The sequence below is a fragment of the Lissotriton helveticus genome, chromosome 6 (genome assembly GCF_964261635.1).
Source record: "Lissotriton helveticus chromosome 6, aLisHel1.1, whole genome shotgun sequence".
NCBI lineage: Eukaryota > Metazoa > Chordata > Amphibia > Caudata > Salamandridae > Lissotriton > Lissotriton helveticus.
Window position 1 is genome coordinate 2,119,767,187 of NC_136067.1, and position 10,983 is coordinate 2,119,778,169.

The 10,983-nt window shown below is 46.8% G+C and overlaps 1 long non-coding RNA gene across 1 annotated transcript in view; it reads right to left on the reverse strand.

Moving 5' to 3' along the window:
• LOC144762089 (uncharacterized) overlaps positions 1-1,687 on the reverse strand; it is a 39,366-nt gene extending 37,679 nt beyond the window's left edge. The window contains exon 1 of the long non-coding RNA XR_013596045.1: positions 1,566-1,687. This is a non-coding gene — a long non-coding RNA (uncharacterized LOC144762089). The remainder of the gene's footprint in view (positions 1-1,565) is intronic.
• Positions 1,688-10,983: the final 9,296 nt, after the last annotated feature.

Here is a 10,983-nt window from a genome sequence, read left to right on the forward strand (position 1 = left end):
GGCCACAGATAATGTGTCCGCCTTTGGTCCTGCCATTCAGACAGAGCCCTCTTCGTAAAGCGCAGACACGCCTGGGCAGCCATCAGCATGTGCCAGTCAGCCTCCCAGAGTTATATCTCACCTGCAAGTATGCAATTCATCTGAAAGCAAGATTGATCGCCCTTAGGTTGGGGGAGTGGCCGTTTTTGAAACATCTAGCCAGCTGGCGCCAGCCTAACCATGGTACAACCTGAAGGGGCTGGGGCCCTTGTGAAGAATCCTTCGAACATGTGTGTCTCTGCCAAGCATCTTTGAACAGGCGCAGAACCAGGCTACAGGGAGAGTGGAAACCATTGGGAGTTTGCCCATGCCGGCAGCCATCATTGCTTCCTTCAATCCAGACAGCATCATTCTCATCATCCTGTTGACAAAATGTGTTACCTCACTGAGGGGTTCTGCTTTAATCCCTGGGGCTCCCCCAAGAGGCCAAGCCCTGCTCCATCTGCCCACTAGGACATTAGTTCAACAATTCACAGGCTGTATAGCATCATACCGGCATTTAAAACATTGACACAACGCTGGTGTTTATAGAGGGCGGGGCGTGTACACAGGTTAGTGATTTTAAAATATTGAATCTTCAATGTTGACAACAGTAGCACTTTAGGGAATAATCTACTTCTGTTTCTGCTGAATATTCTGCTGCTATACCTGTTGCACCAGCACTGGTCGGATTTTGTGCACCCTTGGAAGAACATTCTGGTGTTTATAGAGGGTTGGGTGTGTACACAGGTTAGTGATTTTAAAATATTGAATCTTTAATGTTGACAGCACTAGCACTTTAGGGAATAATCTACTTCTGTTTCTGCTGAATAATCTGCTGCTATACCTGTTGCACCAGCACTGGTCGGATTTTGTGCACCCTTGGAAGAACATTCTGGTGTTTATAGAGGGTTGGGTGTGTACACAGGTTAGTGATTTTAAAATATTGAATCTTCAATGTTGACAGCACTAGCACTTTAGGGAATAATCCACTTCTGTTTCTGAATATTCTGCTGCTATACCTGTTGCACCAGCACTGGTCGGATTTTGTGCACCCTTGGAAGAACATTCTGGCGTTTTTAAGTGATTTTAATGGATGTTATATTGGGCTGACAGGACAGATTGTGCCCCTTATTGTATTGAAGCCTTTCAGTGTGTCACCACTCTGGTGGTGTCTGCTCCAAGGAATAATGTGTTGCTGCCCCCTGCACTTTGACTGGGTGTGAGTGTTTGATTGATTCAGATGCTCCGTCCATCACCACCCCCTTTTGTACCGCACCCTGCACTAGCACTTTTGAGGCTGCCCCTTTCTATTCCATATATGTTGCTGATAGCCCTATTTAAATACATGCTTTTGTGTCCTAGGGTTTAGGTATTTATAGCCGGGCGTTAGCAGCGCGCGTGCGGAAGTCTTAATTTAAACAATGATGTCAAATAGCAGGTGATTCCGAGGTTTCTTAATTATTAGAGTTTTATTAATGCGGATCCGATAATGTAGCGCCTGGAAGCTAAAGGCTCCCTTCTGCGGCGCTCGGAGCAGGGGTTACCTGGAGCGACCGACGGGTGCAGGTCCTCTCTGGGCCGCGTGGGGGCGTCACCTGCAGCCCCCTCTCCCCAGCTCTGGCCGGGCTGTCACTCTGCACCTCACTTCTGGGTCTGTGAGTCACCGAGGAACCGCCCCCAGGGCTCACTTCCGGTGCTGGTTGGCATTGCTCACCTCTGCTCTGAGCAGGGCCGCACCTTTAGAGGCACACAGGCTTCTGTGAGGTCTGGCTGAGCCTGCTTCAGACTCAACCTCAGGCTAACACTCAGCTTTACCAGCATTTGATTGGAGGCAGCTGAGCTTTACCAGCATTTGATTGGAAGCTGCTGTGCTTTGCCAGCATTTGATTGGAGGCAGCTGAGCTTTACCAGCATTTGATTGGAGGCTGCTGAGCGTTACCAGCATTTGATTTGGAGGCTGCTGAGCTTTACCAGCATTTGATTGGAGGCTGCTGAGCGTTACCAGCATTTGATTTGGAGGCAGCTGAGCGTTACCAGCATTTGATTGGAGGCTGCTGAGCTTTACCAGCATTTGATTGGAGGCTGCTGAGCGTTACCAGCATTTGATTTGGAGGCAGCTGAGCGTTACCAGCATTTGATTTGGAGGCAGCTGAGCGTTACCAGCATTTGATTGGAGGCTGCTGAGCTTTACCAGCATTTGATTGAGAGGCTGCTGAGCTTTACCAGCATTACCAGCATTTGATTGGCAGGCTGCTGAGCTTTACCAGCATTTGAATGGGAGGATGCTGTGCTTTACCAGCATTTGATTGGGAGGCTGATGTGCTTTACCAGCATTTGGATGGGAGGATGCTGTGCTTTACCAGCATTTGATTGGGAGGCTGCTGAGCTTTAACAGCATTTGATTTGGAGGCTGCTGTGCTTTACCAGCATTTGAATGGGAGGCTGCTGTGCTTTACCAGCATTTGAATGGGAGGATGCTGTGCTTTACCAGCATTTGATTGGGAGGCTGATGTGCTTTACCAGCATTTGGATGGGAGGATGCTGTGCTTTACTAGCATTTGATTGGGAGGCTGCTGAGCTTTAACAGCATTTGATTTGGAGGCTGCTGTGCTTTACCAGCATTTGAATGGGAGGATGCTGTGCTTTACCAGCATTTGATTGGGAGGCTGCTGTGCTTTACCAGCATTTGAATGGGAGGATGCTGTGCTTTACCAGCATTTGATTGGGAGGCTGCTGTGCTTTACCAGCATTTGAATGGGAGGATGCTGTGCTTTACCAGCATTTGATTGGTGGCAGCTGTGCTTTACCAGCATTTGATTGGGAGGCTGATGTGCTTTACCAGCATTTGAATGGGAGGATGCTGTGCTTTACCAGCATTTGATTGGTGGCAGCTGTGCTTTACCAGCATTTGGATGGGAGGATGCTGTGCTTTACTAGCATTTGATTGAGAGGCTGCTGAGCTTTAACAGCATTTGATTTGGAGGCTGCTGTGCTTTACCAGCATTTGAATGGGAGGATGCTGTGCTTTACTAGCATTTGATTGGGAGGCTGCTGTGCTTTACCAGCATTTGAATGGGAGGATGCTGTGCTTTACCAGCATTTGATTGGGAGGCTGCTGTGCTTTACCAGCATTTGGATGGGAGGATGCTGTGCTTTACTAGCATTTGATTGAGAGGCTGCTGAGCTTTAACAGCATTTGATTTGGAGGCTGCTGTGCTTTACCGGCATTTGAATGGGAGGATGCTGTGCTTCACTAGCATTTGATTGGGAGGCTGCTGTGCTTTACCAGCATTTGAATGGGAGGCTGCTGTGCTTTACCAGCATTTGATTGGGAGGCTGCTGAGCTTTACCAGCATTTGATTGGGAGGCTGCTGTGTTTTACCAGCATTTGAATGGGAGGCTGCTGAGCTTTGCCAGCATTTGATTGGGAGGCTGCTGTGCTTTACCAGCATTTGAATGGGAGGATGCTGCGCTTTACCAGCATTTGATTGGTGGCAGCTGTGCTTTACCAGCATTTGATTGGAGGCAGCTGAGCTTTACCAGCATTTGATTGGAGGAAGCTGAGCGTTACCAGCATTTGATTGGAGGCTGCTGAGCTTTACCAGCATTTGATTTGGAGGCTGCTGAGCGTTACCAGCATTTGATTTGGAGGCAGCTGAGCGTTACCAGCATTTGATTGGAGGCTGCTGAGCTTTACCAGCATTTGATTGGAGGCTGCTGAGCGTTACCAGCATTTGATTTGGAGGCAGCTGAGCGTTACCAGCATTTGATTGGAGGCTGCTGAGCTTTACCAGCATTTGATTGGAGGCTGCTGAGCGTTACCAGCATTTGATTTGGAGGCAGCTGAGCGTTCCCAGCATTTGATTGGAGGCTGCTGAGCTTTACCAGCATTTGATTGGAGGCTGCTGAGCTTTACCAGCATTTGATTGAGAGGCTGCTGAGCTTTACCAGCATTACCAGCATTTGATTGGCAGGCTGCTGAGCTTTACCAGCATTTGAATGGGAGGATGCTGTGCTTCACTAGCATTTTATTGGGAGGCTGCTGTGCTCTACCAGCATTTGATTGGAGGCTGCTGAGCGTTACCAGCATTTGATTGGAGGCTGCTGAGCTTTACCAGCATTTGATTGGAGGCTGCTGAGCGTTACCAGCATTTGATTTGGAGGCAACTGAGCGTTACCAGCATTTGATTGGAGGCTGCTGAGCTTTACCAGCATTTGATTGGAGGCTGCTGAGCGTTACCAGCATTTGATTTGGAGGCAGCTGAGCGTTACCAGCATTTGATTGGAGGCTGCTGAGCTTTACCAGCATTTGATTGGAGGCTGCTGAGCGTTACCAGCATTTGATTTGGAGGCAGCTGAGCGTTCCCAGCATTTGATTGGAGGCTGCTGAGCTTTACCAGCATTTGATTGGAGGCTGCTGAGCTTTACCAGCATTTGATTGAGAGGCTGCTGAGCTTTACCAGCATTACCAGCATTTGATTGGCAGGCTGCTGAGCTTTACCAGCATTTGAATGGGAGGATGCTGTGCTTTACCAGCATTTGAATGGGAGGGTGCTGTGCTTTACCAGCATTTGATTGGGAGGCTGCTGTGCTCTACCAGCATTTGAATGGGAGGATGCTGTGCTTTACCAGCATTTGATTGGTGGCAGCTGGGCTTTAACAGCATTTGATTGGGAGGCTGATGTGCTTTACCAGCATTTGGACGGGAGGCTGCTGTGCTTTACCAGCATTTGATTGAGAGGCAGCTGTGCTTTACCAGCTTTTGATTTGGAGGCTGCTGTGCTTTACCAGCATTTGAATGGGAGGATGCTGTGCTTTACTAGCATTTGATTGGGAGGCTGCTGTGCTTTACCAGCATTTGAATGGGAGGCTGCTGTGCTTTACCAGCATTTGATTGGGAGGCTGCTGAGCTTTACCAGCATTTGATTGGGAGGCTGCTGTGTTTTACCAGCATTTGAATGGCAGGCTGCTGAGCTTTGCCAGCATTTGATTGGGAGGCTGCTGTGCTTTACCAGCATTTGAATGGGAGGATGCTGTGCTTTACCAGCATTTGATTGGAGGCTGCTGAGCTTTAACAGCATTTGATTTGGAGGCTGCTGTGCTTTACCAGCATTTGATTGAGAGGCAGCTGTGCTTTACCAGCATTTGATTGAGAGGCAGCTGTGCTTTACCAGCATTTGATTGAGAGGCAGCTGAGCTTTACCAGCATTTGATTGAGAGGCAGCTGAGCCAGGGGTTTGGAATTAATTGAAATATCTACTTGTCCATGGGGCAGGTTGCTTCATGCATCTACTTGTCCTGTAACAAAATCCACTTGTCCCTCTGGTGCCATGTAGTGCTAGCCACACATTATGGCACCAATCTCATTATGTTGGGGCTCTTATATAGCCTCTCTGATTATACAGGGCTCATACCATAGTAGTGTTTGAAAACTAGCAATCCCTATATGTTGCCACGTTTCCGCAGATCTACATACTGGGACTGAAGGTAGTGGCAAGCAATAGATCCAGGGTTGGAATGCCCTTCTGAGTCTGTGCAAAACTACTAACTTACATGTTTTAAGGGTTTTCAACAACTTTTCTCTAATATTTTCCCATACTGAGATACATAATGTTGGAAATTTACTCCTGACAATGGTAGAGGCAAACCTTCTTCCAGAGTTGGGAAAAAAGTGGTTGGAGGGAAAATGAACTTGCAAACACTCAGGTTTTCGCATTAGAAAATCTATACATGCATAATTGCTCTTGCTAAAATGCAGTTCACAAATATTTTCTAGGAGTACAATCTCTTGCCCTACTTTTGTAAATTCTTGTGAATTCACGAAAGACATATAGCTGCACTTAATGCAAGGGTGCACTTTTGAGACTTTCTTTAATAATGGGGCCCCTAATTTGGTCTGGCGTTAACCATGACCGTTTGTGTTTATTAAAATTCTCTCTCTCTCTGTATCAGCTGACTTCACTGTGGTGACAGCATTCTGTCTTTTACAAGGAGCATATTGGCACATAGAGTAGTTTTGTTCAGCAAATAACTAATGTGGCAGTGTGTGCTTTTTTGAGAACAAAAACTATTTTTTGCTTTGCCAATGTTTGTTATAATGGTGAGGGCCTGGAAGCTCTCACATCCACAAGGTTTTACAAAAACCATGCCAAAACAAGTCCTGCATTGCCATAACTAAAAGGCCGGCCACCAATTTCAGACCTATTGGTTTTGCCAGTGCTTGTTTAATTTTGTTTTCCATAACCTTATTGAAACTGGTTACACTGATTTAGCAATATGAATATTTTTGCGAAATACTAGCATGCATCAGCACATTTTGCTAAATGATTCTGCAAAGAAAGGGTACCTGAAATTTTACAGTAGTTTAGCTAAATGTTTTTTTTCCCTACTTTCATTTTTTAGGAAGATTTTATATTGAAAGCAAAGAATCATTAATGTTCCTTTCAAGCATCTGCTAATATGCGCATTTAATCAGAGCATTCTGGTAGCATTATGCATAGCCTCATATTTCTAAACTTGGAAACCGTGTGTACACATTTTTAGGTCGAGCGACCTATCTCAATGCGCATTGAGCGGGAACGAGATATAAAGGGGCTTATCGAGAGTTTATCTAACTGGCGATTCCACTGGCGATTTGTTGCAGTGCATGTGCTTTTTAGGTCATTGCGCAAGCGCAAGCCCTAAAAAGCGCGTGCACAATGCCACCAGCCGCCTGCCTGCCTGCCTCGCATTACCACATCAAAGGCGGCGCGTCTCAGGCCCCTGCTGCTTCACACCCTCATGCCGCTCTCTCCGCTCAGCCCCCTCCCCTGCCCGCCGTGTCGCATTTCTCCTCCCCCTCCCCACAGCAATGCCCTCCGTCTTGTTTGATCATTCGGTTTCCCCTTCTGTCACCCCCTTTTGCTTCAGTGTTTTTACGCATTGATTTATCATAACATGTCTTTAACTGTTGGGTGACAAATGTTACTCCACTAAATATCAAATATAAACGCCTATTCACTCGACCTATCAGAGACACGTCCTAGTGAGCTCCCCTTGCCCCGCCTCTCCCAAAGGTACCTTCTTCTTTGTTAGATGAACTGAACTGCACTACTACCACTACCAGTACCACCACCAGTACTACCACCACCAGTACTACCACCACCACCACCAGTACTACCACCACCAGTTCTGCCACCACCAGTACTACCACCACCAGTACTAGCACCACCAGTACCACCACCTTCAGTACTACCACTACTACCACTACCAGTACCACCAGTACTACCACCACCAGTACTACCACCACCAGTACTACCACCACCAGTACCACCACCACCAGTACTACCACCACTAGTACTGCCACCACCAGTACTACCACCACCAGTACCACTACCACCACCACCAGTACTACCACCACCAGTACTACCAGTACCACCACCACCAGTACTACCACTACCAGTACCACCACCACCACCAGTACTACCAGTACTACAGCCACCAGTACTACCACTACCACCACCACCAGTACTACCAGTACCACCACCACCAGTACTACCACTACCAGTACAACCACTACCAGTACCACTACCACCAGTACTACCACCACAGTACCACCACCACCAGTACTACCACTACCAATACTACCACTACCAGTACTACCACCACCAGTACCACCACCACCAGTACCACCACCACCAGTACCACTACTACCACCAGTACTACCACTACCAGTACCACCGCCACCAGTACCACCGCCACCAGTACTACCACCACCAGTACTACCACCACCAGTACCACCACTTCCAGTACTACCACTACCAGTACCACCACCACCTGTCCTACCAGTACCACCACCACCAATACTACCAGTACCACCACCACCAGTACTACCACTACCAGTACCACCACCACCACCACCAGTACTACCAGTACTACCACCACCATTACTACCAGTACTAACACCACCAGTACTACCACTACTACAGCCACCAGTACTACCACTACTACAGCCACCAGTACTACCACTACTACAGTCACCAGTACTACCACTACCACCACCACTACTACCACCACCACCAGTACTACCACTGCCAGTACTACCACTACCAGTACTACCACTACCAGTACTACCAGTACCATTACCACCACCACCAGTACTACCACCACCAGTACTACCAGTACCACCACCACCACCAGTACTACCAGTACCACCACCACCACCAGTACTACCAGTACTACAGCCACCAGTACTACCACTACCACCACCACCACCAATACTACCAGTACCACGACCACCAGTACCACCACTACCAGTACCACCACCACCAGTACTACCACTTCCAGTACCACCACCACCAGTACTACCAGTACTACCACCACCAGTACTACCAGTACTACCACCACCAGTACTACCACTACTACACCCACCAGTACTACCACTACTACAGCCACCAGTACTACCACTACTACAGCCACCAGTACTACCACTACCACCACCACTACTACCACCACCACCACCAGTACTACCACTACCAGTACTACCACTACCAGTACTACCACTACCAGTACTGCCAGTACCACTACCACCACCACCAGTACTACCACCACCAGTACTTCCAGTACCTCCACCACCACCAGTACTACCACTACCAGTACCACCACCACCAATACTACCACTACCAGTACCACCACCACCAATACTACCAGTACCACCACCACCAGTACTACCAGTACCACAACCACCACCAACACTACCAATACCACCACCAATACTACCAATACCACCAAGCATTGGCATAGCCAATAGGTCTCGCTTTTGGGACCTTATAAGTATTTAGTTATGCAGCACAATATCCTTGGTGCAACAACATCAACTTCTGCATGGCTAAACACTTATAAGGTCCCAAAGGCGAGACCTATTGGCTATGCCAATGCTTGTTTATACTAGAACCACTGTCAGTAGTGCAGTCAGAACTTATATTTACTTAGAGCGCTCACCCTAATAATAAAGGCTTTCAATTAATGAACCATGAATACAAGTTTGAACAACATTAACACATGCACACAAACATTAACAATTTTTTTTTCAATTTTCAAAAAGCTTTATTCGACAGAATGTCATAAAAGCAAAATTATACATCCTATTACAACCATTAGACATAAACATTATAAATACTAAATAGCAATAAAAAATACAATGTTAAAAAGTTATTAAATCTTTGTGGCTGTCGTTTACGGATTAAAAAACACATTTTTTAAAAAGATATTTTAAAACAGCTGATATATACATAAAACAGGATCAATCATCTTTTTGAGTGTCTTAGGGTTCACTCGCTGACTTCTATAGAATTTAAAGTGCGAGTGCGTATAATCCAGGCCCACCTTAGAAATTTAGCAACAGCAATCGCTATACAAGGTGAACAATCAGTCTCCAATATCCTTGGCGCCTCAATGTATCTCCGGGTGTCCATATTGATGCACGTTGGTTTTAGCCACTTGCTACGAGGGCTTGTATAGAGGGGACATACAAACAGCATGTGGGATACATTCTCAATCAGATTTTTGCAGTTATGGCATTTGTCATCCCGATTTGCTGACCACTTATAGCTGAAAGCTTTTACAGGTAAAGTTCCAGTTCTAAACTGGAAATACAGCTTTCGGTCAAGCGGACCCTCTATATTATCCCAATAAGCTTCACAGAGTGGGCGAGATTTAAAATCAAGGAACCGTCCTGTTAGATTAGTGTTTATACAGGTACTATGGGTGGACATCCAAATCATTTCCCAATACTTTTTTTTAGAATTGTTTTTGACGGGAAACTTGGGACGTCTGCATCTACCCATAGGTGGTCAAGCTCCAACTTTGTTAGTAAGCCCCTTATCTCTTTAAGCCATTGGATAGAATGAAAGCGATCAGCCCTAATGATGTCCTTTAGTGCAAGGGCATAGTGAGCTAGTTCTGGAGTTGTCCAGATACGCCTCCAGTACAGTAGGGGCCGTAGCCGTACTATATCCTCAATTTTTTTCCTGCCAAGATCTTATAAAAGCGGAATGGTAGGAGTACTTTGGGGGACCCCGACTAAGCAACGTAGGAATTTATTCTCCGCCAATGTTAGTTGGTTTAAGTAATTTAATCCCCAAAGTTCTGAACCATACAAAGAGGCACCTGTGACCTTCATATTATAAATCTCTAAGGCAGGTGTGATTGGCTTAGTAAAAGAAGGTCTGTGCTTTGTGGCTAAGGCACCCGCAAGCTGGTGAAATTTTAAAACAGCCATGTCAATGTGACTTTTCCAGCCCATGTTACTCTGAAGAGATATTCCCAGTTACGTAAATGCCTCTACCTGTTCTAGTGGAGTTCCATTAAAATGAATTGTGCCTTTGAAGGTTTTCCGCTGACTCAGGGACATGAACTTGGTTTTTGAGGTGTTTATCTCAAGTCCACGCAGTTGGCAAAATTCTCCGAACGCATTCACAGCCTTCTGGAGCCCACTCGGGGTCCGGGAAACTATCAACGTGTCATCCGCAAACATGAACAGGCACGCGGGCCCCAGCCAAAATCGGGGCGTCAGTGGGGGAACGGTTAAGATGATCCACGATGCCGTTGATGTATAGTGAGAACAGCGTGGGTGCCAGTACACACCCCTGCCGAACACCTCGCTCGACAGGAAATGAGTCGGTCACCTCACCCTGCATCCCCCATCTGATTCTGGCGTAGTTGTTCTCATGCAGGCGGACGATGAGAGTCAATAGCTCCGCGGATATCCCTGACTCACCGAGAACCCTCCAAAGTTTGGAACGGGGGACTAAATCGAAAGCCGATTTCAGGTCTACAAAGACCGCATAGAGAGTCCCCTTGGTTAAGGCCATGTTCCTCCAGTAAAGTGCTATGAAAAAAAAAACCTGGTCAATTGAACTAGTGCATGGCCGAAAGCCGGCTTAATATGGGGACAAAATATTGTGTTCTTCTATCCATTGTTGC